General features: G+C 43.9%; 1 protein-coding gene and 1 non-coding gene across 2 annotated transcripts in view; one reads left to right on the top strand and one right to left on the bottom strand.

Moving 5' to 3' along the window:
- LOC126291768 (homeobox protein H2.0-like) overlaps positions 1-27,740 on the bottom strand; it is a 350,668-nt gene that overhangs the window by 288,162 nt on the left and 34,766 nt on the right. The gene's annotated exons all lie outside the window — the stretch shown is intronic.
- On the top strand, positions 8,450-8,522 carry Trnaa-agc (transfer RNA alanine (anticodon AGC)). Its single transcript has one exon. It is a non-coding gene; the product is annotated as a tRNA-Ala (tRNA).

Here is a 27,740-nt window from a genome sequence, read left to right as displayed (position 1 = left end):
AATGGAATGTAGTCGAATTAAATCGGGTGATGCTGCGGAAATTAGATTAGGAAATGAGACGCTTAAAGTAGTAAATGTGTTTTGCTATTTGGGGAGCAAAATAGTTGATGATGGCCGAAGTAGAGAGGATACAAAATGTAGACTAGCAATGGTAAGGAAAGCGTCTCTGAAGAAGAGAAATTTGTTAACATAGAATATAGATTTAAGTGTCAGGAAGTCGTTTCTGAAAGTATTTGCATGGAGTGTAGCCATGTATGGAAGTGAAACGTGGACGATAAATAGACAAGAAGAGAATAGAAGCTTTCGAAAAGTGACGGTGCAGGAGAATGCTGAAAATGAGATGGGTAGATCACATAATTAATGAGGAGCTATTGAACAGAATTGGAGAGAAGAGACAACTATGACTAGAAAAAGGGATCGATTTGTATCGAGGCATCAAGGGATCACCAATTTAGTATTGCAGAGGAGCGTGGAGGGTAAAAATCGCAGAGGGAGACCAAGAGATGAATACTCTAAGCAGATTCAGAAGGATGTAGGTAGCAGTAAGTACTTGGAGATGAAGAAACTTGCACAGGATAGAGTAGCATGGAGAGCTGCATCAAACCAGTCTCTGGACTGAGGACGACCACAACAATAAGTGAAGTTAGTGTTCGTCATTCGTCTAATTACACCTTTTTCTACGTGACAATATTATATTCCTGTGCAATCTCTCGGACAGTCAGTCTTCGTCTGGCCTGCACAATTTCGTTGGCGTTCCTGACATGAGCGTCGCGGGGGACTTCAAAGGGCGTCCTGAAGGAGGGCCATCTTCCGTCCTGCGATTTTAAGCCGTGTGAACCACTCTTAATACCTAGTACGGCTTCAGCAGTCATCATTGTATGCTTCTTGCATAATTTGGTGCGTCTCTGTAAACGTTTTCTTGAGTTTCACGTAAAATTTAGTGCAGACGAGTTACTAGTCTGATTCCGCCGTCTAGAAATTCGCAAACTGCGCGACGCAACGTTCAACTCAATGCAGCACTGAACAGCAACTAACATACATACTACAGTGAAGCTTCCACCAGATACACATTAATCACGTGTGTTGTAGGAATGCCGACCGCATTTCGCTCCAACACAGCACTGGCGCTAAATTAAAAATTTTTTGAACACACGTCGTATATGATAGGTTTCTGTTGTTTGTGTACCCATTCATTTTCCTTCATATGTTTTCCGTTCTGAAGCGTCATAATTGTAGTATCATCGCCTCCGTTTCTTCATCCAACAAAAGGTTGAAATGGTTCTACGCACTATGGGACTTAAGATCTGATGTCATCAGTCCCCTTCACTTAAGACTACTTAAAAATAATTAAGGAACATCAAACACATCCATGCCTGAGGCAGGATTCGAACCTGCGACCGTAGCAGCAGGGTTCCGGACTGAAGCGCCTAGAACCTCTCGGTCAAAGCGGCCGGCCGTCACCGAACGCCGCCGACGCCGAAATAAGCTGCGCGACTCGAACCACCGCTTCACGAGCGAGCACTCACTAGGCTGGGGGAGATGTTTTCTCTCCACTCCACTGAGTACAGCGCGAGTTTTCTGCACGGCGTCTCGGCTACGTCCGAGCACCAGACGAGAGCAAGTTCTCCTTCCAGCCTGGCTGCCCCTGTCTCTGCCGCTACCATTAAAGCAGCTCAACCCGCCGCAGCGGAGGCACAAGAATACGTTTGTACTGACGCACACAGTCGTTAAACCAGACCAGATTGGGTTTCCGCACGCCCACCAAGCTTCACGAGAACCGTTCGGCCTGCTGCACCTGTCAACAGGTTTCGCTATTCAATCCAACGTCACTACAAATGTTCAAATGTTCAAATGTGTGTGAATTCCTAGCGACCACGGCCCCGGTCAGGGTGTACGATCGCGGTTCGCGTCGGAGCTCTTCTCTGGGCTAGAGGTTTTCCGTCTTCCTCCTCTTTGCTGGGCCCCTCTGCGTATTCCCCCGTGGTGTGGGCCCCGTCTATGCCTTCCGCTCGATTTGGCACAGGGCCCGAATGACTCACGTCAGTCCCTCCTGAGGCTCACCGCCTCCGCTTTCTTTCAATGCTTGCCGCGTTTCAAGGCTCTGACGTTGTCTATACTGACGTTTCAGTCACGTGAAAAGGTTTCCGGCCGGCCGCTGTAACCGAGCGGTTCTAGGCGCTTCAGTCTGGGACCGCCGGACCGCTACGATCGCGGGTTCGAATCCTGCCTCGCGCATGGATGTGCGAGATGTGCTCGGTTAGTTAGGTGTAAGTAGTTGTACGTTCTAGGGGACTCTGCGCGCTCCGGCAAGCTCGTGACGTCACAGCACTTGCAGCGGGGTGGCAGGCGCGCGTGCGCCAGTCGCGGCGCTACGGCGGCTGCTATTCCTGTCTGCCGGCGGATGCGGCCTTTGAAGTGCAGAACGCTGTTTGTTGGCCGAGCGGCGGCGCACAAAGGAACACGGCTGCCCCGCACACATCTTCCTACCAGGACGCTCCGCCAGCGCTGCCACACTGCGGGACCAGCAGCCACCGGCCACAGCGAGACACTCTGCAGGCCCACAGCAAGCCGTTCCTCACCGCCAGCCGGGCACTCGCTGGAGGGGGCGGAGGTCCGCCGGGCGGGCATGCGTCAGCTCGTAACTCCACCCCTATCTAGCGACGGCAAAAATCGATACTGGTTAAACCGGTATTTCCATTCTGAATAACCGGTATTCCTCGGAATTCGATTGCAGTCGGTTATAACAGTTGCTTCTAAAAATTTTTTTGTTTATTTGTACACCAAGAAAAAATGCAGATGATAAACGGGTATTCATTGGACAAATATATTATACTAGAACTGACATGTGATTACATTTTCACGCTACTTGGGTGCATAGATCCTGAGAAATCAGTACCCAGAACAACCACCTCTGGCCGTAATAACGGCCTTGATACGCCTGGGCATTGAGTCAAACAGAGCTTGGATGGCGTGTAGAGGTACAGCTGCCCATGCAGCTTCAACACGATACTACAGTTCATCGAGAGTAGTGACTGGCGTATTGTGACGAGCCAGTTGCTCGGCCACCATTGACCAGGCGTTTTCAATTGGTGAGAGACCTGGAGAATGTGCTGGCCAGGGCATCAGTCGAACATTTTCTGTATCCACAAAGGCCCGTACTGGACCTGCAACATGCGGTCGTGCATTATCCTGCTGAAATGTAGGGTTTCGCAGGGATCGAATTAAGGGTAGAGCTACGGGTCGTAACACATCTGAAATGTAACGTCCAAAATGCCGTCGATGCGAACAAGAGGTGACCGAGACGTGTAACCAATGGGCACCCCATACCATCACGCCGGTAATACGCGAGTATGGCGATGACGAATACACGCTTCCAATGTGCGTTCACCGCGATGACTCCAAACACGGATGCGACCATCATGATGCTGTAAACAGAATCTGGATTCATCCCAAAAAATGACGTTTTGCCATACATGAACCCAGGTTCGTCGTCGAGTACACCATCGCAGGCGCTCCTGTCTGTGATGCAGCGTCAATGATAACCGCAGCCATGGTCTCTGAGCTGATAGTCCGTGATGCTGCAAACGTCGTCGAACTCTTCGTGCAGATGGTTGTTATCTTGTAAACGTCTCCATCTGTTGAGTCAGGAATCGAGACGTGGATGCACGATCTAACAACTGCGCCAGACACCTACTGGGTTATTTAGCCGATGCCGACCGTAGTGCCGTATTCTGCTTGTTAACGTATCTCTGTATTTGACTACGCTTGCCTACATCAGTTTCTTTGGCGCTTCAGTGTAATAACAACGCCGATAGAAAACGAGCAACAAACGCGTGACGCAAGAATTGCTTCAGCTTTGGTAAGACAATGAAGTCGCTTTTGCCGTGTGTCATGGCTTTAGATACGTCGGTACGTCAGTGATCACGAATTGCCCCCACTTGATCTTCACTGTTGTTTCTTGTTGTCGTCTCCTGTCTTCCGTTACGCTGCAGAATGCCACCAACCCTAGTCTGGAAATATTTTCACGAAGTCACATAGCAGCGAGGCACAATGATTCATTTGGTCTGTAAGGCTAAGGATTTATCTCCAACTTCTATGAAATACAACAGGAAGGGAATGATGTCAACAGTAATAAATTAAAAACTTAACAGCAATTCATTCATAGCATAAAGATAGAAAGTAGCTAATTTCCTGCCTTTCTGTACATAACATACCTTCATCTACTTGTAGACCTTGAAAACGGACGAATCAAAATGAAAAATACACACCGATTCTGTAAGTTATCTCAATAAGTTTCTATACAAAGTTGTAATGTCGATTTTGAGCCACCCTGTACAAAACTTTCTCCGGCACAAGTCAACACCACAACCGTCTATGATTGTGTTACCATAAATCATCTTCTCAACCCAAATGAGATTAAATATACAGTGAAAACCGGATAAACATTTGGAAAAAAAATCAACAACAAAACTCTGCTAGCCAGAGTCAGTACCGCATGGTAAGACATTGTTAGCGAAACCAGAGCCGTAGCGGAATGATTGTACAAAATCATACTGAGACCATCTCCATACTGCGAGAAATGTCGTCTTGTAGAAACTGTAGCGCACATGGTCTTATGCGAAAATAAAATCAGAATTTGGAACTGGAGTGGGAAGAAATTGGCAGTTGTCAACAGAACCATCATATATCAATAACTGAAGATTTACAACCCGATTGGAAATGTTACCCGTCCGCAGGGAATAACAGTCGTTCGTGGCTCGTGGGGCAGTTCGAGTTTTAGGTGCTAATAAACAAAACGCCGAACTTAGAAGAGCATATGTTTCATATCGCAGAAGAACATTTTAAGTTGCAGACGTATAATAAACATAAGGATTCGTTTCAAAACGTTTTATCTGTTGCCTCTGCTATGCGGAGGACAATTTTGCTAATTGGAAACGGAACACGTATTCTTTTTCTCTCCTTTTATTACTAGGGAAACACTTATGTCGGTAGTAAAATGAAAACTGTTCTAATATCACAGAAGTCCTCTGGCGACGAAGTTTGTTTCAGTTTTCGTTAGATACATAGCTACCTTATAGGCATCACATAGCGTGCAGTGCACTGTTGTATAAATTGGAAATGTTTTCGAGTGAATATTTCTTATGATTTTTTTGTCACTTTTTTGTGTGTTTTGAGCTACGTCACAGGAATAACTGTCGCCGTTGGAAGTGACAATCTGTTATTTGTTTTACCTTAACTGCTGGCCGCTGTGGCCGAGCTGTTCTAGGCGCTTCAGTCTGGAACCGTGCTGCTGCTACGGTCGCAGGTTCGAATCCTGCCTCGGGCATTGATGTGTGTGATGTCCTTAGGTTAATTAGGTTTAAGTAGTTCTAGGGAACTGATGGCCTCACATGTTAAGTCCCATAGTGCTCAGAGCCATTTGAACCATTTTTTTTTACCTTGACCTGCTACTTCACTTTCGTTTTACAATTTAAGGTATATACAGAAACATTTGACATGTCTAGCATCCAATTTCATTTTCACTGCGAGTGGGTCTTCTGGAAATTATGGCCTATGTGCTAGTGCCATCGAAGGTGACACAATTTTGACAGTTTCCTGCCTTCAGTTTGGGAATCTGTTATCTACCTTCAAGTTACTGCTTCAGTTTGGTTACAAACCACGACAAGAACGGAAGGGGCATAATTAACAAGAACATTCGACTCCAGCTAACAGAATCACTTCTAGGTCAGAAGTACATTCGGCGAAACCAATGCTTCTAGGGCCTCATTTAGCGTGACAAGCTTATAACGTGTTGCAGGTAGTGAATAATGTAAAATTTCAATTAAAGAAAAACAAAAAATATCTGTGCAGTCTATACAGCCTATGCGAGCGAAGCAGTGGGTGCTAAGCTGTTTTTTTTTTATATATATTCATGGTACGTCGAGTATGAATCAACCAAAACAGTCCGCGCAACTCTCAAAAAATTCTCGAGGAAACCGACTTTCAGGTTTGCGGTTGACCTTCGGGGACTTTAATTTCCTAAAATGAAGGCGGTTTGCACGACAGGAACCACCTCTCAGTCGCGTAGTAATAGATAATTGTAATTGAAGGATTGCCGGTTCGAGTCTCGCTACTGTGCTGTACTGAGAGGCCACACAAGAAGAGTTTGCAACAGCTGGTACCAAGAGTACCGTGGACGCAGCAAGAACCGTGGCTGCGCGCCAACCAATCACGCTGTCCGCGAGAACCACGCAGCACCACTTGGAAGAGAGACGCGCGCCTATGTAACTGTGGACGAGCATAAGTCGCCAGCTGCAAGTTGTCAGTCAGTCCGATTCTTTCTAGGGAGATCCTGTTGGACGTTCGTCGTGTCTTCAAGTAGTCGAGCGACATGGAAGCAATGGCAGTAGGAACAGAACAACGAATAGAATTATCGTGTACGGACAGAGATCGCCTGCGTAGAGATTTAACTGAGTACTACTACTTTGGAAGTGTTCATCAAATAGTACATAAAGACAGAAGATTAGTTTTCTTCCGACTTCAGATCAGAGAACATTATGTGGTTTCTGTTCACGGAACTATAGTCAACACAGGACAAATAGACTAACTTGCATTCTACGATTGCTGTAACGAGGTTTACCAAAGTTGAGTAATATGTTTTGCTATTCGCTATTCTGTGTTACTTTCATCGTATGTGTGCTGCTCTACAATCCACGCATCCTTCCTACCTGGACAGTTTTGGTACTTCTTTTCAGCGGCAGCGAGATTTTCATCCATGTGGATGCCCCCAGTCCACAACAGCGACATTCTTCCATTTTAATTTTTTCGTTCATTTCAAGTAACTAGATCATTTAACATAAAATTCATGAAATAAATGCTAATGGACACATTTATAATCATTATTTTGATGAAATATGCACATCTTTTCTCTAATTGTATTTCGTACAAAACATTCCAGTTTTCACTGCACGTATGAATTCTTAATTATTCTTGTTATACAAAAAGTTGTTAACAAATATTGTTTCATTTAAAAACATTATAAATTCGTTAATAATCTTTCGCAAACTTTCGTAATAAAGAATTTATTCTTGCAATGAAAACTGGAATCATGTTTGCGATATTTAATTAGAAACAAGACGACGTGCATTTTTCATAAAAATGATGATTAAATATGTATTAATTAGGATAAAGTCGATGAATTTTGTATTCAAACAACGTAGATATCGCAGTTGAACTAAAAAATAAAATGAAATAGAATTTGGAACCAGCAACCCATCGATTACAAGTCTCCAGTTCTACAGAGTTCTTTTATCTTTTTTCGTTTTACTTTATTTTTATGTTTTCATATATGCCTTAAATTGTGCAACCAAACTGAAGCAGTAAATTGAAGGAAAATAATAACAGATTACTACTTCCAATGCCGACAGTTCTTTTTAAAGTAACTCAATTCAATCAAAACAGTGTCTTCCTCGACGGCTCTAAGACATAGGGCAGCACTCCAAACAGACGTTTTCACATGCTGTTTCCTGCTGTTTAATATTTTTAGATGTTGATAGCTTCTTCTTATCGTTGACTGCTGTTTCAGCTCCTGCGTTTCAACTTTGGACATCATCTGCCACGCACCCTCTCTTATTCTACACACAACAAAAAAGTTTTCCATCGCCCCGGTTCCGAGAACCCGGGAAGACAGACGTTGACTGTGCATATTCTATCACAGACAGAGTCCCTTTGACTGTTCAGAAATGTTACTAAACCCGTCCAAATATGTAAGCAACCATGCATGATCGGCGCCCATTAGACGGACGGGATCCGACAGCCGATCAGTTCCAGTCATTCGACCAGGAAGGAGGTACACGGCTCGTGTTGTCTGTAGTTCGACCATGCCTAGACGGTCAATACCGTGGTTCGATCGCTTCCACATTGTTACTTTGTGAGAGGAAGCCCTCTTAACAAGGGAAGTATGCAGGCGTCTCGGAGTGAACGAAAGCGATGTTGTTCGGACGCGGAGGAGACACAGGGAGACAGGAACTGTCGGCGGCATGTCCCTCTCAGGCCGCTCAAGGGCTACTACATCAGTGGATGACTGCACCTACGGATTATGGCTCAGAGGAACCCTGACACCAACGCCACCGTGTTGAATAATGCTTATCGTGGAGCCACAGGACGTCGTGCGATTTGCTTGAAGGCAACAATCATATGTGTATCTTATAATTAAATGTTTACCTGAGAGATTTAAGTCTCTTCATTATCTACGAAAAAGATCGAAGCAGAAGAAATGAATTAAAATTTTTGCTGCGGCCGGGACGGGAACCCGGATCTTCTTGCTTGGCAGAAATACTAACCATTACACCACCGTAGTACAATGGTCAACATGACAATGTAAGGGAAAATAAGCTGAAGATATGAAGTGAAGTTTGTGTTTGGGACGGCACTCAACTTAGGTAGTTCGTGCAGCAATCTTGACCATTGTACTGCGGTGGTGTAATGGTTAGCATTTCTGCCTAGCAAGCAAGAAGACCAGGGTTCGAGTCCCGGCTGCAGCACAAATTTCAATTCATTTCTTCTGTTTGTTGTCATTATCAAACATCTGTGCATCTTTCAGCAAGACAATGCGCCATGTCATACAGTGAAAATCAGTAAGAACAGGTTCCATGACCACCAAATCAGTGTGTTGCTTTGGTCCCTCAACAGTCTGACCTCAGCCCAATTGAGAACTCATCGTCAAGGCTTAAAATCATGGTTTCACGACGCAATGAATCCCACTAACAAGAGGGAGCTACTAGACGTCATCGTAATTTCGTGGTTCAGTGGTTCAGGGAGATCAAACCAGAAGGTCTTTGACATATCGTGGACTCAATGCAACGCAGAGTCCAGACAATAATTAAATCAAAAGGACATCCCACAAAACACTAATAACTACTGCAATAACTTTAGTCCCAACTAATTATTTGTTGTTGTTGTTGTCGCGGTCTTCAGTTTGAAGACTGGTTTGTTGCAGCTCTCCATGCTCCTCTATCCTGTGCGAGCCTCTTCAACTTCGAATAAATATTGCAACCTACATTCTTCTGAATCTGCTTACTGTATTCGTCACTTGGTCTCCATCTACAATTTTTGACCACCACTCTTCCCTCCAGTACTGATTTGGTGATCCCTTGATATCTCAGAATTTGTCCTATCTACCAACCCCTTCTTCTATTCAGGTTGTGCCACAAATTTACTGTCTCTCCAATTCTGTTCAGCACTTGCTCATTTGTTACGTGATCTATCCCTCTAATCTTCAAAATTCTTCTGTAACACCATATTTCGAAAGCTTTTTTTTTTTGTCTAAGCTACACTCCTGGAAATTGAAATAAGAACACCGTGAATTCATTGTCCCAGGAAGGGGAAACTTTATTGACACATTCCTGGGGTCAGATACATCACATGATCACACTGACAGAACCACAGGCACATAGACACAGGCAACAGAGCATGCACAATGTCGGCACTAGTACAGTGTATATCCACCTTTCGCAGCAATGCAGGCTGCTATTCTCCCATGGAGACGATCGTAGAGATGCTGGATGTAGTCCTGTGGAACGCCTTGCCATGCCATTTCCACCTGGCGCCTCAGTTGGACCAGCGTTCGTGCTGGACGTGCAGACCGCGTGAGACGACGCTTCATCCAGTCCCAAACATGCTCAATGGGGGACAGATCCGGAGATCTTGCTGGCCAGGGTAGTTGACTTACACCTTGTAGAGCACGTTGGGTGGCACGGGATACATGCGGACGTGCATTGTCCTGTTGGAACAGCAAGTTCCCTTGCCGGTCTAGGAATGGTAGAACGATGGGTTCGATGACGGTTTGGATGTACCGTGCACTATTCAGTGTCCCTTCGACGATCACCAGAGGTGTACGGCCAGTGTAGGAGATCGCTCCCCACACCATGATGCCGGGTGTTGGCCCTGTGTGCCTCGGTCGTATGCAGTCCTGATTGTGGCGCTCACCTGCACGGCGCCAAACACGCATACGACCATCATTGGCACCAAGGCAGAAGCGACTCTCATCGCTGAAGACGACACGTCTCCATTCGTCCCTCCATTCACGCCTGTCGCGACACCACTGGAGGCGGGCTGCACGATGTTGGGGCGTGAGCGGAAGACGGCCTAACGGTGTGCGGGGCCGTAGCCCAGCTTCATGGAGACGGTTGCGAATGGTCCTCGCCGATACCCCAGGAGCAACAGTGTCCCTAATTTGCTGGGAAGTGGTGGTGCGGTCCCTTACGGCACTGCGTAGGATCCTACGGTCTTGGCGTGCATCCGTGCGTCGCTGCGGTCCGGTCCCAGGTCGACGGGCACGTGCACCTTCCGCCGACCACTGGCGACACCATCGATGTACTGTGGAGACCTCACGCCCCACGTGTTGAGCAATTCGGCGGTACGTCCACCCGCCCTACAGCATGCCCACTATACGCCCTCGCTCAAAGTCCGTCAACTGCACATACGGTTCACGTCCACGCTGTCGTGGCATGCTACCAGTGTTAAAGACTGTGATGGAGCTCCGTATGCCACGGCAAACTGGCAGACACTGACGGCGGCGGTGCACAAATGCTGCGCAGCTAGCGCCATTCGACGGCCAACACCGCGGTTCCTGGTGTGTCCGCTGTGCCGTGCGTGTGATCATTGCTTGTACAGCCCTCTCGCAGTGTCCGGAGCAAGTATGGTGGGTCTGACACACCGGTGTCAATGTGTTCTTTTTTCCATTTCCAGGAGTGTATTTATAGTCCATGTTTCACCTGCATACATGGCTACACGCCATACAAACTTCCTGACACTTAAATCTGCATTCGATGTTAAATTCCTCCCCTTCAGAAACGCTTTTCTTGACATTGCCAGTCTACATTTTGTATCCTCTCTACTTCGGTCATCACCACTTATTTAGCTACCCAAATAACAAAAATTATCTACTACTTTAAGTATCTCGTTCCTTAATCTGATTTCCTCGTTATCACCTGGTTTATTTCGACTACATTCCATTAAACTTGTTTTGCTTTTTATGATCATATTATGTCCTCCTTTGAAGACACTACCCATTCCGTTCCACTGCTCTTACAAGTCCTTCGCTGTCTGACAGAATTACAATTTTATAGGCAAACCTCAAAGTTTCTATTTCTTCTGTCTGAACTTCAATTTCTACTCCAAATTTGTATTTGGTTTATTTTACTGCTTGCTTAATGTACAGACTGAGTAACATCGGGGGTAGGCTACGGCACTGTCTCAATTCCTTCTTAACTACTGTTTCATTGTCCATGCCCGTCGACTCCTGTAACTGCTGTATGGTTTCTGTACAAGTTGTAAATACCCTTTCGCTCCATGTATGTTACCGCTGCTAACTTAAGAATTTCAAAGAGAGTATTCCAGTCGACATTGTTACAGCTTCCTCTAAGTCTACAAGTACTATAAACATATGTTTGCCTTTCCTAAACCTATTTTCTAAGATAACTCGCAAGGTCAGTATTGCCTCGCGTGTTCCTATATTTCTCCTGAATACAAATCGATCTTCTCCAAGGTCTGCTGCTACCAATTATTACGTTCTTGTATAAGGAATTCGTGTTAGTGTTAGGAACCACGGCTTATTCGCACCTGTTATAAATTGCTTTCTTTGGAGTTGCAATTGGCTTGGCTCTGAGCACTATGGGACTTAACTGCTGAGGTCATCAGTCCCCTAGAACTTAGAACTGCTTAAACCTAAGGACATCACACACATCCATGCCCGAGGCAGGATTCGAACCTGCGACAGTAGCGGTCGTGCGGTTCCAGCCTGTAGCACCTAGAACCGCTCGGCCACCCCGGCCTGCAGGAGTTGCAATTACTACATTCTTATTGAAGTGTGACGGTCTTTCAGCTGTCTCATAGAACTTGCACACCAAATGGAAGGTGTTTACATCATACTCAACAAGTTCATCTTATGGTGTGTGGCGGAGGGTACTTTCGGTACCACTATCTGATCCCTCCAACCTTGTTCCACTCGCTAACAGTGTGTGGGAAGAACGATTGTCGGTAAAAATCTGCATTGGCTGTAATTTCTCAAATTTTCTCATGTCAATACGTGAGATGTATGAGGGGGGAAATAATGTTGTCTGACTGCTACTGAAAAGTGCTGTCCCGAAATTTCAGTAGTAAATCTCTCCGTGATCCACAACTCCTCTCTTGTAACGTCTGCCAGTGGAGTTTAGCATCTCCGCAACGCTCTTTCACCAGCTAAACGATCCCGTGACGAAACGCGCCGCTCTTCGTTGGATCTTCTCTATCTCCTCTATCAGTCCTACCTGACAGGGATCCCAGATAGATGAACAATACTAAATAATCGGGCGAACAAGCGCCTTATATGCCACTCCTTTCTTGTATAAGTAGCATTTACTTAAGATCCTTCCGATGAATCTGAGTCTGGTGTCTGATTTTCCCACTACCTGTTTTATTTGGTCATTTCACTTAATGTCGCTCTGGATAGTTACGCCTAGATATTTTACGGCAGACACTGTCTCCAGCTGTTTGTCATCGAGAGTGTAGCTGTACAGTAGTGGATTTCTTTTCCAATGTATGTGCAATATCTTACATTTATTTACGTTCAGGGTCAATTGCCAGAGTCTGCACCATTCATCAATTCTATGCAAGTCGTTCTGCAAATTATTACTGTCTTCTGGCGTTGCTACTTTGGTATAAACAACTACATCATCTGCGAATAGCCTTAAAGAGCATCCGACGCTTTCTTCTAGATCGTTTGTACATAATGTAAACAGCAACGGTCCTATCACACTTCCTGTGGTACTCCGGATGTTGCTTTTCCATCTGTCGATTCAGTTCCATCAGGAGCATCTTGTTGAGTTCTATCTGCAAGAAAGGTTTGAATCCAATCGCAGGTCTGCTCCGATACTACGTAAGCTCATATTTTTTTCATTAAACGGCAATGTGAGGCCGTGTCAAATGCCTTACTGAAATCAGCCGGCCATAGTGGCCGAGCGGTTGTAGGCGCTACAGTCTGGAAGCACGCGGCCGCTAGGGTCGCAGGTTCGAATCCTGCATCGGGCATGGATGTGTGTCATGTCCTTAGGTTAGTTAGGTTTAAGTATAAGTTCTAGAGGGCTGATGACCTCAGATGTTAAGTCCCATAGTGCTCAGAGCCATTTGAACCAGCCTGACTGAAATCAAGGAACTCGGCATCAACCTGAACGCCGTTGTCCACTGTGCTGTGGATCTCATGGAGGAACAGAGCGAGCTGAGTGTCGCAGGATCTCTGTTTGCGGAATCCATGTTGATTTTTATAGAGGAGCTGTTCATTTTCCAAGAAAGTCATAATTTTTGAGCATAAGAATTTATCTATAATTGTACAAGAGATTGACGTCAACGATATAGGTATATAATTGCGTGGATCTGTCTTACGGCCTTTCTTAAAAACGGGAATGACCTTGCGCTTTTTCCAGTCGTTAGGTACCTTTTGTTGCTCAAGCGATCTACGATAAAGTAGTTCTACAAGGGGAGCAAGTTCTTTCGGATAATCTTTATAGAATGTTATGGGTGTCTCATCGGGTCCTGAAGGCTTTCCACTACTAAGGGACTGTACCTGCTTTTCAATTCCGCGATCGGTTGTCTCAATATCTGCCATTTCGACGTTCGCACGACGTCATGGCTGGCTCTTCCAAGACTGTCAGTAGTTCTGATGGAATCTCATCTATTCCCAGGGCCTTCTTTCGACGTAGTTCTTCCAGTGCTCTGTCAGAATCTTCTTGCAGTATTGTGTCTCACATCTGGTCTTTATCCTCTTTCATTTCTACAGTAGTGCCCTGGAGAATATCTCCCTTGCACAGACCCTCAAATACTCGTTTCACCTTTTAGCTTGCCCTTCTCTGCTTAGGTCTGGCTTTCCATCTGAGCTCGTGATATTCTTAGAGCTGCTGCTCTTTTCCCCAAAGGCCTAAGTTGTAACTTTCTGAAATTGTTGGGTTGTGAATATTTTGTTAGATTATTTAAAAATTTGAATTACTTGTTTATATTTGAACTATAATTTTCAAATAGTGAGCATTAAGCCAACTTTTATGAAAAACAGACTAGCTGTTCGGTGCTCGGAGTGGTGAAGCGCTTTGTTTGATACAGTGTGTGTAGGTGCTTTTTAACACCGTACTGGAGTGTGAACTTCGGTGGTGTCTCGGCGTCCATTACGAGGGAAATGATGTATTGTAGCTGACGGTAACTGGAGGCCGGCAGGCGTTTTTATGCGCTCCGCGGTATATCCCGCCGAACGTCCGAAGCCTGTGAAGCTGCGCACGTGCGGACGTTGTCGCTCCGCGGAGCGTAAGTTTCCCAGCTAATGGACGAGTACGGATTTTCAGCGGCATTTGAAGACGGCGGTTTTTGCGGCGGACCGCGTGTAAACAGGGCTGGCTGGATAGCGTCAGCCGCGCCCCAGCCACATACCGTGTGTGCCGGCGGCCGCGCGCGCGCGCACACACACACACACACACACACACACACACACACACAGGCACAGGCAGCTACTGTGCGGCCCGCTACCTAGCCAAGCGCCCGTCTCTGCTGCCTACGGACGGGAAAAAACGACCGATTAAAACCGATACCGGTACTTCATTTCTGAATAACCCTTAATTTTCGGTATCCGTTATAGCTAGTGTTATTAATTTTTACTAATAACCAGGTGAGAAAAGCGAAATATCAATTACGGTTAGAAACAATGCTAAAATTTTTCGTTTTCAAATAAGCCCTTTTTAAAGAACGAGTGATTTGCAATCGGAAAATTGTTGCACTATTTTGAAGTAGTGCGTTGCTGTAGAAAATGGCAAGAGCAATCTGTGCTATTTTAATAAATATGCTGACATAAACGAACAGCAGACAGATTGTATAATTGGACAACAGGTCTATTGCGAGTTTATAATTTGTTTTTCTGGATTTTGTATACAGGGTGAGTGACTAGCTATTGGTAGGCGGGGTAGCCGTTCGGTCTGAGGCGTCTTCTCACGGTTCGTGTTGCTCCCCCAGTCGGAGGTTTGAGTCCTCCCTCGGGCATGGGTGTGTGTGTTGTCGTTAGCGTAAGTTAGTTTAATGACCTCAGCAGTTTGGTCCCATAGTCCTTACCACAAATTGTCAAATTTTTGCACTAACTATTGCCACCTAGAATAACTCCGAAGGTATGATAGTAGCTGAAAAGTTTGTGGGACAAATGTTCCATGGGACAACGGGGGTCATAATATGACGCTGCTTTTTTGTTGCTAGATGGGGTAGCGTCAGAGGTAAGAAGGTCAGATTTTTTTATATGGGATGCTATAGTTTGGTACTTATTTTCTGATAGCGGCCACCGAAACGAATCCAATGATGTGTAACCGTAATGTCTTTGCGGTCACCGAAGGTCCATTTACAGAAGGTGTTCGAAGTGATGACCATTGATATCATGCAGTGCTGCAATCTTCTTGTCATTGATTGAGGGGTTTTCCTTCTCAGTTCGGCACTTATCGAAGCAGATGCTCTGACAATTCTCTCTCGTAAGTCGTGCGAATAGTAAATATTCGCCGAATCCATCTAACGTGCCACTGACATGTCAACACCATTCCACAGTTTCGCAGTACAACACTAATAGGAACGGTAAGACTAGTATTGTCGAAGCAAGCAATGTGAATCATGTATTCCTTCGAAGAACAACTCGATATGCTTCTCATTTACAGAGAATTCCGACGAAATTCAGTGAAAGCTAGAGACTTATACGCTAAAAGATATCCTCAACGTACTCAACCCATACGTCGTACATTTAAATATGTGTACGATAAATTGAGAACAACTGGATCTTTAACGCATCGGAAACATATCCGGCAACGGAACGTTACTAACGAGGAAACGGAAATTGGCATTCTTGCCACTGTGGTTCGAGATCCTTGTGTTACTTCGCGTCAAATCGCAAGGGAATCTGTCATGAGCCAGAGTAGTGTTGTTCGTGTTCTGCATCGCCACAAATATCATCCTTGCCATACCAGTCTGCAACAAGAATTAACTGGTAACGGATTATATGCATTGAATTCTGCCGATGGGCTCAACTTCAGATTCAGAGGGATGACTAGACTACATTCATGAACCATTGAAATGTTAATTTGCATAACATGCATTATTGGGCGACTGAAAATCCATATTGGATGCGGAAAGTTGCAGACCACTGCACCGAAGATATGTGAGAGGCTATTGTCAGAGCATCTGCTTCTATAAGTGCCGATGTGATAAGGAATACCACTCAATTCATGATTAGAAGATTGCAGCACTACACTGATAGTAATGATCATCACCTCGAACACCTTCTGTAAATGGACTTCAAGCCACCTTTGAGACCTTCGTTGACCTTCAAAGACCTTACTGTTACAAACCATTGGATACGTCTCGATAGCCGCTATCAGCAAATAAGTACCTAACTATAGCGTCCCATTTAAAATAACAAAGTCGACCTTCATATCTCTGACGGGACCCCACCTAGCAACGTCATATTATGGCCCCCGTTGTCCCAAGCAACTTTTGTCCCACAAAGTTTTCAGCTACTATCATACTTTCTTGGTGGCAGTAGTAAGTGACTTTTGATGTCTCAAACGCTAAGCGACAATTATGAATCGCTTATTATTCGCACGCTGTCTTTGGTCAGAGTGTTTCCTGAGATGTAATAGGACTTTTCGGAGTTTGTGGCAACGTTCTTTTAGCCGCCTGCTTTCGCTTCGGAAGTTGGACGTTATCTACTTATTTTATTTGTTATTAATACTATCAGATTTATTATTATTTTTATTATTACTAATATTACTTCAACACGTGTGACACTGTTTATTTTTCTCTTCTGATCGTACACTACTGGCCATAATTAAAATTGCTACACCACGAAGATGACGTGCTACAGACGGGAAATTTAACCGACAGGAAGAAGATGCTGTGATATGCAAATGATTAGCTTTTCAAAGCATTCACACAACGCTGGCGCCGGAGGCGACACCTACAACGTGCTGACACGAGGAAAGTTTGCAACTGATTTCTTCATTCACAAACAGCAGTTGACCGGCGTTGCCTGGTGAAACGTTGTTGTAATGCCTCGTGTAAGGAGGAGAATTGCGGACCATCACGTTTCCGACTTTGATGAAGGTCGGAATGTAGCCTATCGCGATTGCAGTTTATCGTATCGCGACATTGCTGCTCGCGTTGGTCTAGATCCAATGACTGTTACAGGAATATGGAATCGGTGGGTTCAGTAGGGTAATACGGAACGCCGTGCTGGATCCCAACGACCTCGTATCACTAGCAAGCGAGATGACAGGCATCTTATCCGCATGGCTGTAACGGATCGTGCAACCACGTCTCTATCCGTGAGTGAACAGATGGGGACGTTTGCAGGACAACGACATTTCAGCAGGATAATTCATGACCTCATGTTGCAGGTCCAGTACGGGCCTTTCTGGATACAGAAAATGTTCGACTGCTGCCCTAGCCAGCACATTCTTCAGATCTCTCACCAATTGAAAACGTCTGGTCAATGGTGGCCGAGCAACTGGCTCGTCACAATACGCCAGTCACTACTCTTGATGAACTGTGGTATCGTGTTGAAGCTGCATGGGCACCGTACCTGTAAAAGCCATCCAAGCTCTGTTTGACTAAATGCCCAGGCGTATCAAGGCCATTATTACGGACATAGGCGGTTGGTCTGAGTACTGATTTCTCAGGATCTATGCACCCAAATTGCGTGAAAATGTCATCAAATGGCTCTGAGCACTATGGGACTTAACTTCTGTGGTCATCAGTCCCCTGGAACTTAGAACTACTTAAATCTAACTAACCTAAGGACACCACACACATCCATGTCCGAGACAGGATTCGAACCTGCTACCGTAGCGGTCGCGCGGTTCCGGACTGAGCGCCTAGAACCGTTAGACCACCGCGGCCGGCGGTGAAAATGTAATCACATGTCAGTTCTAGTGTAATATATTTGTCCAATGAATACCCGTTTATCATCTGCATTTCTTCTTGGTGTAGCAATTTTAATGGCCAGTAGTGTATATTCTGTGAAACTACAAATGTTCTCCATATGTTTTCTACTTTCAAAGAAACGAAGCGAAAGCACACTGCCATGAGAACATTGCTGTAAACTCCAAACGGCCTTTTACATACCAAACATCTTGTCGAAAAAATGACTTACACGCGTAACACGGAAAAGAATAGAAAAATGTCGTTATTATAGTTTGAGCAGAGGACCGTCCGTGCGTTGATCCAGCGATCTACCCACTTCCGCATTTTTAACTTAATTTATTCACACCAACGAAATTACAGAACTTGACCATGTTAAAAATGTTACAACTCATATCATTGATGTGAAAGTTGTTCGAGAGTGACCAACAGCACAGTCTTAAATACGTATATGACATCCATTGTTTATTCCATTCGTTCATTGTAAGATCGTAATCGTTGCACGAGACGTACAGCTTTCGGCTTGTCCTTACGGAGGACAGCCGTCGATCAGTAGGGTCTTGTAACCGCATAAAGTGTAGCCGCAGCCGTCTACGCTCGCCTTCGCTGCATGAGAAATTCCAATTCAGTGACTGCTTCAAGCTGCTCTTGTCGAAACGTAGTTTCTTCGTTCTCTTGTCAGGTACGTATCGGCACTCTGGTTTCCCGAGTTTGGGTTTCTCTGTGTATCTTCTCTGAGCTACCAGCATCACTCTGAAAGGTCCTTTCTCCCAGCTTGGGTGCATCAGAATATAAGGAGGGTGCCACAGCCATGTAGTGGGTTCCTTCTTTTAATATCCAAATGAACAAGAAATAAACGTAAAGAAAAGGAAGGAAAGTTGCTTCTTCAAAAATTGTTCAATGGCTCTGAGCACTATGGGACTTATCTGCTGAGGTCATCAGTCGCCTAGAACTTAGAACTACTTAAACCTAACTAACCTAAGGACACCACACACATCAATGCCCGAGGCAGGGTTCGAACCTGCATCCGTAGCGGTCGCGCGGTTCCAGAGTTTAGCGCCTAGAACCGCTCGGCCACAACGGCCGACAAAGTTGCTTCTTCTGTGGTGGTAACTTTTCACCATTTGGAAATGAAATTCACTTCGCATCAATACGTAACCGTCGGTTTAAAACTGAAACGTCCCCTTTGAAAAATTTATACACGACTGTGCTTAAACTGAAACACAATATTTTTGGCGCAACGCAATCTGACTTCCAAAAATCCCTACGAAAGAATGGCCCTGACTAACATTAACCTATACGTTTCACAAATCACTTACCTTACAAAAATCTTCGTTACTCAAGCTACTGCAATACAGAGAGCGCCACTACTGCCAGCTAAATAAAAGATTCAAACTACTGAAGGCACTAACTACTGACAGGCATAGTTAGCAAATGAAAGATTTTAATAGAGAATAAACAATGTATTTACCTCACTAGTCATAATATATATAGCAGTTCATGACACCAATTCTTACAAATTTCAAAACTCCGCCATCTCTCTCCCCACGTCCAACCACTGCTGGCGGCTCACCTCCAACTGCGCAACGCTACGCGCTGTTAGCATCCAGCTGCCCAACACTACAATGGCGAGTATTACAACAATGCCAACCGGCCACTGACTGCACACAGCACAGCCAGTGTTTTTTTATACAGAGCGCTACGTGGCATTACCAATAAGAAAACCTAAACAGCCTACTTACAAAATGAAGAAAATAGAAGCAAAGAAAAGATCTCTCCAACAAATTACACAACATTTTTCCTTTGATAATTTAGTTTGTCGGCTGGCGTGTGTACATGTGGCTTCGTCGTGCTTGCGCTCCAAAACTATGTGTGAGTCGCTTTTCCGAACATGAAGTAATACAACGTGGGGTGAGTCTGAGCGTTGAGGCAAAGGGGAAACTAAAGGTTTGGAACAAGTGTTTGTACTTAGGATGTTTTTTCAAATTATGATGTTCCTGAATACAGAAAATTACGCTTTGAGGTCTGCGTATCGTTGAGTGACAATGCAGTACGCACATTGTCCAAGGAACCAGGTACAACTATTTTTCTTCGCGGCAGCGAGCAAGAGCCAGTCCGGGTGTAACCCATCATCCACTGTGATCGCATTCTCTGCCGTCCTGTTAATAATCGACAGCTTTTCAGCTTTCTCCTCGTCCAGTTCCCACATGATGTTCTCTCTACAAATGAAGGTGTGAGTCAATGTTTCTAGAAGGTGACAATGGTTATAGTATGGTGTAGGGCATAGTTTAATTGTATGTATCTTCTCCCCTGTGGTGATCTTTTCATATATGAGCGTTGGAACGTTAATAGTGGCAACTATTTATTCACATCACATACAAAATAGATATGTGTTTCAAAGTTTTACTGACATTCAAAGTAGTCAGCAGCATTGTGTATAGCAGGCTGCCAGCGATGTGGAAGTCGTAGGATACTCTTAGCAGAACCAGTTGTGTTGACAGAGCGGCGCGGTTTATTGCCCGACGAATTTGTAGCAGTTCGAAGTGAATGCCGTGAAGTGTTTCCTTCAGTTTAGAAATCGAGCCGAACTCACGAGGGCTTACTTCAGGGGAGTGCAGTAGGTGGTATAGCACTTAGCAACCCCACATTCAAACAAATCAGAAATAGCTTGCACTGAATGTGCTTGAGCTTTGTCCTGCAGAATAATGGTCAGGTCCTGCAGAAAGTGTCATCACGTCTGTCTCTACGTTGCTCATTTTTGGAACACAACCTACGACCATCTTAGAGATAGAAGTGTTGACACTTTCTGCAGGACCTGACCATCATTTTGCAGGACAGTGCTCAAGCACGTACAGTGCAAGCTGTTACTGATTTGTTTGACTGATGGGGCTGCTAAGTGCTATACCAACTACTGCACTCCCCTGACTTAAGCCCTCGTAAGTTCAACTCGATTTCTGAACTGAAGGAAACATTTCACGGCATTCCCTTCAGAACTGATACAAATACGTCGGGGAATAGACCGCGCCGCTCGAACTGTCATCACAACTGGCACTGCTAAGACAATCCTACGACTAGCACATCTCTGGTACCGTGTTATACACAATGCTAGTGAATACTATGAAGGTCAGTAAAACTTTGTAACACGTATCTATTTTGTACGAGCTGTGAATAAATAGTTGCCACTATTGAAGTTCAAACCCTCGTACCGTGTTATACCACACAGCAGCTGTGTCCGACGTAAGAATCGGGTTGGTGATTTTCTCCCATATACTTTTCCATGTCTCATCTGGGTGTTTCTTTTCTATCGGATTTCGTTGCTGTCTCCTTTTCAGTTCAAATTTAAGTGTTGAGGTACGAAGATGTTGAGGCGGTTCGTCCAGGTAGCTGATTATAGTGATGTAGACGCGAACATATTCCAGCTGTTGGTTGATGTGCCCATCTCTGATTGGCGCCCTCACATTTTGAGGTATTCAGGAGGTGAATAGCCCCTTGGATATCCCAGTCTAGTCGCTGTTGATTTTTCTGTAAGTTCTATTTATGGAGACCGCCAGGTACTGAGTGCGTACATCCTTTGTACCTAACCTGTCTGCATAAAGAGACAGTGTTATCGTGTGAACTGGAGTTCTGGTGATATTTCCTCTCCAAACAAACCAAGATATGGCAACAAGACGCATGTGAGCTGAATATATACGCATCCGTTACAGTTATGCTTTTCTGTACACAGTAAATCTGATGATATTTTTAATTAACGTTTACGCCCGTTCTTCTGGACGACAGCACACAGCAAGAAACTTCTGTGACTTGTCCAAAGCATTTGATTATGTGAATCATCACATTATGTTACGGTAATTACAGATTTATGGTATAAATGGAATAGCATATTTAAGTCGTACCTACAGAAAAGGGAGCAAAAAATTTCCTTATGCGGTTCAAGTGATTTAAATAAGTTTGACACTTCATCTAACTGGAGTAAATGAAATGAAATGTCGTGTGACGAGGGCCTCCCGTCGGGTAGACCGTTCGCCTGGTGCAAGTCTTTCGATTTGACGCCACTTCGGCGACTTGCGCGTCGATGAGGGTGTAATGATAATGGTTAGGACAACACAACACCCGGTCCCTGAGCGGAGAAAATCTCCGACCCAGCTGGGACTCGAACCCGGGCCCTTTGGATTGACAGTTTGTCACGCTGACCACTCAGCTACCGGGGGCGGACATCTAACTGGAGTGAAATTACATTAGATGTTCCACAGGGTTAAATCATGAGTCCCCTTCTGTTCTTGATATATGTGAACGACCTCCCTTCCTTTCTTAAACATGAAGCTGAACTGACACTGTTTGCTGATGATACAAGCATCATCATTAATCCAGTAAAAGAACCTCCAATTGAAAATGATACTAATAAAGTCTTTGGAAAAGTCATTAATTGGTTTTCTGCAAATGGGCTTGCTCTAAAGTTTGAAAAAAAACACAGTACATCCAATTTTATGCTGCAAAAAGTACAGTTCCTTCAATAAATATAACACATCAACAGGAGTCAGACAGGGTAGAGCATACTAAGTTTTTGGGTGAACACATAGATGAGAATCTTAATCGGAAAATTCATATTTTGGATCTTCTAGAGCGACTAGGTTCACCAACATTTGCAATCAGAATAATTGCCAATTTTGAGGATATAGAAATTAGTAAGCTAACATACTTTGCATACTTTCCATCTCTGATGTCATACGAAATAATATTTTGGGGTAACTCTAAATTTAGACAAAAAGTATCCACTGCTCAAAAGAAAGTGGTTAGAATAATGTGTGGGGTTTATAGTCGCACATCTTGTAGGCACCTTTTTAAAAGATTGGGAATTCTTACAACAGCCTCACAGTACATTTACTCACTAATGAAATTTGTTCTCAATGACATGGACCAGTGTAAAAACATAATTGACATTCATGATTATAATACCAGAAAAAAGAAAGACTTACACTATCCTTTGCTCAACCTATCTTTGGCACATAAAGGGGTAAAATACGCTGCTATAAAAATTTTCTACAGATTACCTGATTAAATCAAATGTCTGACAGACAGCAGTAACACCTTCAGCACTTTCTGCCATTTAAGGGAATGAGGTGAATAATAAAAATATTAATCTTTGACTCTGTATTGTAATTATATATTAAAAAATCTAGTTTCATATGTGCATTTCTTGTGCACTTGACACGTTCCACATCATAACGGCTACCGTACCGTGCGATTGATCAATGGAACACGCAACCAACTAACTCACTAAATCTAAGTTTTTGTTCATTCTTTCTCGACATACAACGTTTGGTACCGGTCTGAGAGTGTGTTAGCCACACCCCAAAGGAAACTGTCGTGTGGAGACAGATCCGGTGAGCGCGGGGGCAGAGATCGTTCGTACATTTCGTAACAGCAAAGCAGAGTCCTAAACTACTTTTAGTATATCGTCAGCGCTATGTGTAGGTGGCCATCTTACTTAGGTGGAGATGGTATAAATACGGGTCCCCATCTGATCGAGTTTGTGGCACCTGTACGGTGGGGCACTCGTGCGGAGACGAAATGTGCTGACATTTGTACGGCGTCCAGGACACTTGAGGTAGCGTCTGGGCCTCGGAACAGCCTGCTCCAGTTGGCAGCTACCTCCGGCATACCACGAGTGCTGGGAAAGCCAACTATCGGCATAAAGTATCATCTCCGCGCATCAGTTCACTGCAGACGGCTGTGGTGCGTGACATTTTCCCACAGCTCAGTGTCTTGGTTGAACTCTCACTGGCAAACGGTGTTTCCTTTTTTAAGTGCTGAGAGGACGGAATTCACCGAGGCCACCAAAGAGAACCCTTTAAAAATTTACAATTTAGATCGGGCTACTGTTGTTATGGTCTTCATTCCGATGACTGGTTTGATGCAGCTCTCCATGCTACTCCATCCTCTGCGAGCCTCTTCAGCTGACTGGTTTGATGCAGCTCTCCATCCTCTGCGAGCCTCTTCAACTCCGAATAATTACTGCAACCTACATCCTTCTGATTCTGCTTACTGTATTCATCTCTTGGTCTCCCTATACGATTTTTACTTCTACACACCTCCCTCCAAAACTAAGCCTGTTATCCCTTAATCTCTAAGAATGTGTCCTACTAACCGATCCCTTTTTCTTGTCAGGTTGTGCCACAAATTTCTTTTCTCCACAGTTCTATTCAGTACCTGATCATTAGTTACGTGATCTACCCACCTAATCTTCAGCATTCGGCTATAGTACCACATTTCACCACACATGGCTAAACTCCACGCATACACTTTCAGAAAACTTTCCTAAGACTTAAATCTGCAGGGTGTAAATTTTAAGTTGACAAACCAGAATAACTTGAACAATAAGCTTCACACGAATAAAATGTGTAGAATCCAAAGTTGATTATTTCCAAGGGGGACATCTCCTGCTGCTAAAATTAGCTGGCCACCCCAGCCCCCTGGGGGTGGAGCGGGAGGCAAATTTAAAATTTGAAATAGTAACCCCCATTTTTTATTGCAGAATCAGATTCTACATAAAAAACTACGTACATTTTGCCTTAAACATGTTTTGATTCTTGGTAGCTGGAGCCGTAATTCAAGAAAATCCTGATTTTTGCGTGAAAAATGGTTACGGATAAATAAAAAATAGTTAGCTTGTCAGATGATTTGTTTGATAATTAAAAGTTGTGTGGCCTCTTGACCACGAAACAAACAAAACTTTTCCGAATTTGCGGAAAAAATTAGTACAGTATTTGGGTCACCAATTGTAAAACTAATTCCTCTCTCTCAAACCCTACCCTATGGGAAGACAGGGAGAGTTTTCGTTTTAGCGAATCAAAATTTACGAAGTAAATAAGTATTTTTTGTTTATCTGTAACCATTTTCCACGCAAAAATGAGAATATTGATTTTCTTGAATTACAGTCCCAACTACCAAGAATCAAAACAAATGTTCAAGACAAAATGTACGTAGTTTTTTGTGTGGAATCCGATTCTGCAATAAAAAATGGGGGTTCCCATTTGAAATTTTAAAGATGCCTCCCGCCCCACCCCCCAGGAGGCTGGGGTGGCGGGCTAATTTTAGCACCAGCAGATGTACCCCTTAAAAATAATCAGTTTTGGACCGTACACATTTTTTCGTGTGAAGCTTATTTTTCGAGTTATTCTGGTTTGTCAACTGTATAGTCAGTGTTAACCAATTTCTCTTCTTTAGTAACGCTTTACTTGTCACTGCCAGTGTATATTTTATATCCTCTGTACTTACGCCATCAGTTATTTTGCTGCCCAAATAGCAAAACTTTTCTACTACTTTAAGTGTCTCCTTTCCTAGTCCAATTCCTCAGCAACACCCGATTTAATTCTACTATATTACATTATCCTTGTTTTGCTTTTGTTGATGTTCATCTTTGCGCCTTTCAAAACACTGTCCATTCCGTTCAAGTGTTCGTCCGAGTTCTTTGCTGTCTCCGACAGAATTACAATTTTACCGACAAATCTCAAAATTACTTATTCTTCTCCTTGAACTATAGTTCCTTATACAAATTTTTCTTTGGTTTCCTTTACTGCTTGGTCAATGTACAGATTGAATAACATCGGGAATAGGCTGCTACTCTGTCTTACTCCCTTCTCAGTCACTGTTCCCCTTTCACGCCTCTCGACTCTTACATCTGCCGTCTGGTTTCTGTTGTAGACTACACCAGCAAACAAGTTGTAACTTAGTGGCGCTGAGTAAACTTGGTAAAGAATAAATACAAATGAAGAATATCCACCAAAAGCAACAGTTTAGGCGAAGGTGGCGTATTTGTACTCGAGAAGAAGTTTCAAATCAAGTGCGAAAACATTTTGTGAGCACAAAAAATCGAGCAGAAGGAACATATAATATAATTTCATCAGTTCACTTTGAGAAAGTAGGGCAGCCTTCCAAACGAGGCCACAACACAGTAACGCTGCATCGAATTAGGCGAAAATATGTAGAAACTACACAAGATCGACAGATTCTGCGGGAACATTCTTTCAACAAAATATTTGACCGGCGAAAGATGGAATCAATATATTACTAGCAGACAGGGGACAGGATGAGCAAATGTGTTTGCTAGCAAAAAGGGAAAATGTGTTTATCAATCTGTGAGTCATCCTTCTTGGATGGACATTCGAGAGATCGAGCAAGCAGTTTGGACAGTTGTTACAGTACAAGGCGATCATACAAGTACTTGGGAAGAAATAAACACTTTTCCAGATTTCTACGCATTGCTACCGAACAAAAGGCGGGAAACATATGATTGCCCTTTCTAAGGCTATTAAAAACAACACCTCTGGACGGATTTCGAAATTGCTATACTCCCGTCAGCTACAACTTTGTTTCCTGAAACGGAGGCTGCCGCTTACAATCCACATTTTAATCAAGGTTTGTGGAAACAACTTCAGTGTGTCACGTTATTCTGGTTTTTGTATGTTATCGATGTGCATGTCAGGAGAGAGCAAGTCATACTACTGTTAAACGATCTTTGGTCGTGTCGTGGCACAGTCTTTGCTTCTGCGTAATCTGATGCATTCTTAGTTGAAGTGTGGCATGTGATGGACGTATTCAGTAGTGCTGCGTTGACTTGTGATGGTATCTGTCAGATGAAGAAAGTATTATTGTAAAGGACGGCAAAGATGAATATGATGTATACATTGAACGCTGAAAGGAATATAAATTTTAAATAATGTTATTTTTTTAAGAGAAGGCGTTTGAGGTAAGACTGCAGCAATACGGACCTTTTCTTGTGGAAATGATTGTTGGTAGCTAGTTAACTATGTTCATTTGCTCAGAGCTGAGAGAAAGATTACCCCACTTCCCTGAATCATGCTTTAAGATTTCAACTGATTAAGCTGTTTCATTTTTACAGCAATTCTGTTAACATTGTACCCCTTTTAAATCATTGTTAAGTATAGTATTGTTGAGACCAGTGTTGTATCTGAAGAACACGCGAAGTTTTCCTCTGTCTTTCTGAATGCATACTTCATTCTAAAATCCTTGTCTTGGAAAGTTATTGCATAGGAACCGTTACTCACCGATCCCACACTGCACCGTGTGCTATGCTACAGTTTGAATATAGTTTGGAAATTTTGTTTCGAAATAGAAGCCTAGCTTAGCCGCTACCTGCTTGCTGTCTGCTGTTGTGCTTTCGAGAAATCCGCAACAATGTTGTGAAGACGCGAGGTAAGTGGAGGTTTTGATTAGGGCTACATAACTGTCACTTCATTTGGGCGTTTAATATAAAGACAAGTTGCATTCAGATCAGTTACAGTCAGTTCAAATTGGGATCTGTTTAGTCAAAGATTAGCATACGAGTTTAAGTTAGATAACAGTATGAGTTTTGGTAATACGTGGATTCTTACGGAGTGGGAAGTAAATTTGGGCTAAATTTCAGGCAGAAAAAAATATAGTGGAGAGCCTATAAGGTTGCACCCTTGTTCCTTTTCGCAGGGAAAATGAAGAAACAAACTGTCAGATAATGTTTTCAGCTGTTGCATATCTTCGCCCTGGAAATGTTGGACGATGCTCGGCGGCGTAGCCTGTTCAGATAAACACGCCTGAAAACGGGAAGCTTCAGGACTTCTATTTTGTGGTCCAGCGGCTAGATTACGAGCCTATGTCGAGAGATATGTGGAACTGCAGAGGAAGGCGCATCGCATTAAGAAAGTCTTAGAAGGATGGGACCGAAGGATACTTCCAAAAACTTGCCCATTAGTAAGAAACCTTCGGGGATACGCAGAGTACTATGGCCATTGGTTTGACAGATT

This window comes from Schistocerca gregaria, chromosome 9 (genome assembly GCF_023897955.1).
Source record: "Schistocerca gregaria isolate iqSchGreg1 chromosome 9, iqSchGreg1.2, whole genome shotgun sequence".
Taxonomy (NCBI): Eukaryota; Metazoa; Arthropoda; class Insecta; order Orthoptera; family Acrididae; genus Schistocerca; species Schistocerca gregaria.
This window is presented reverse-complemented; position numbering and strand designations above follow the sequence as displayed.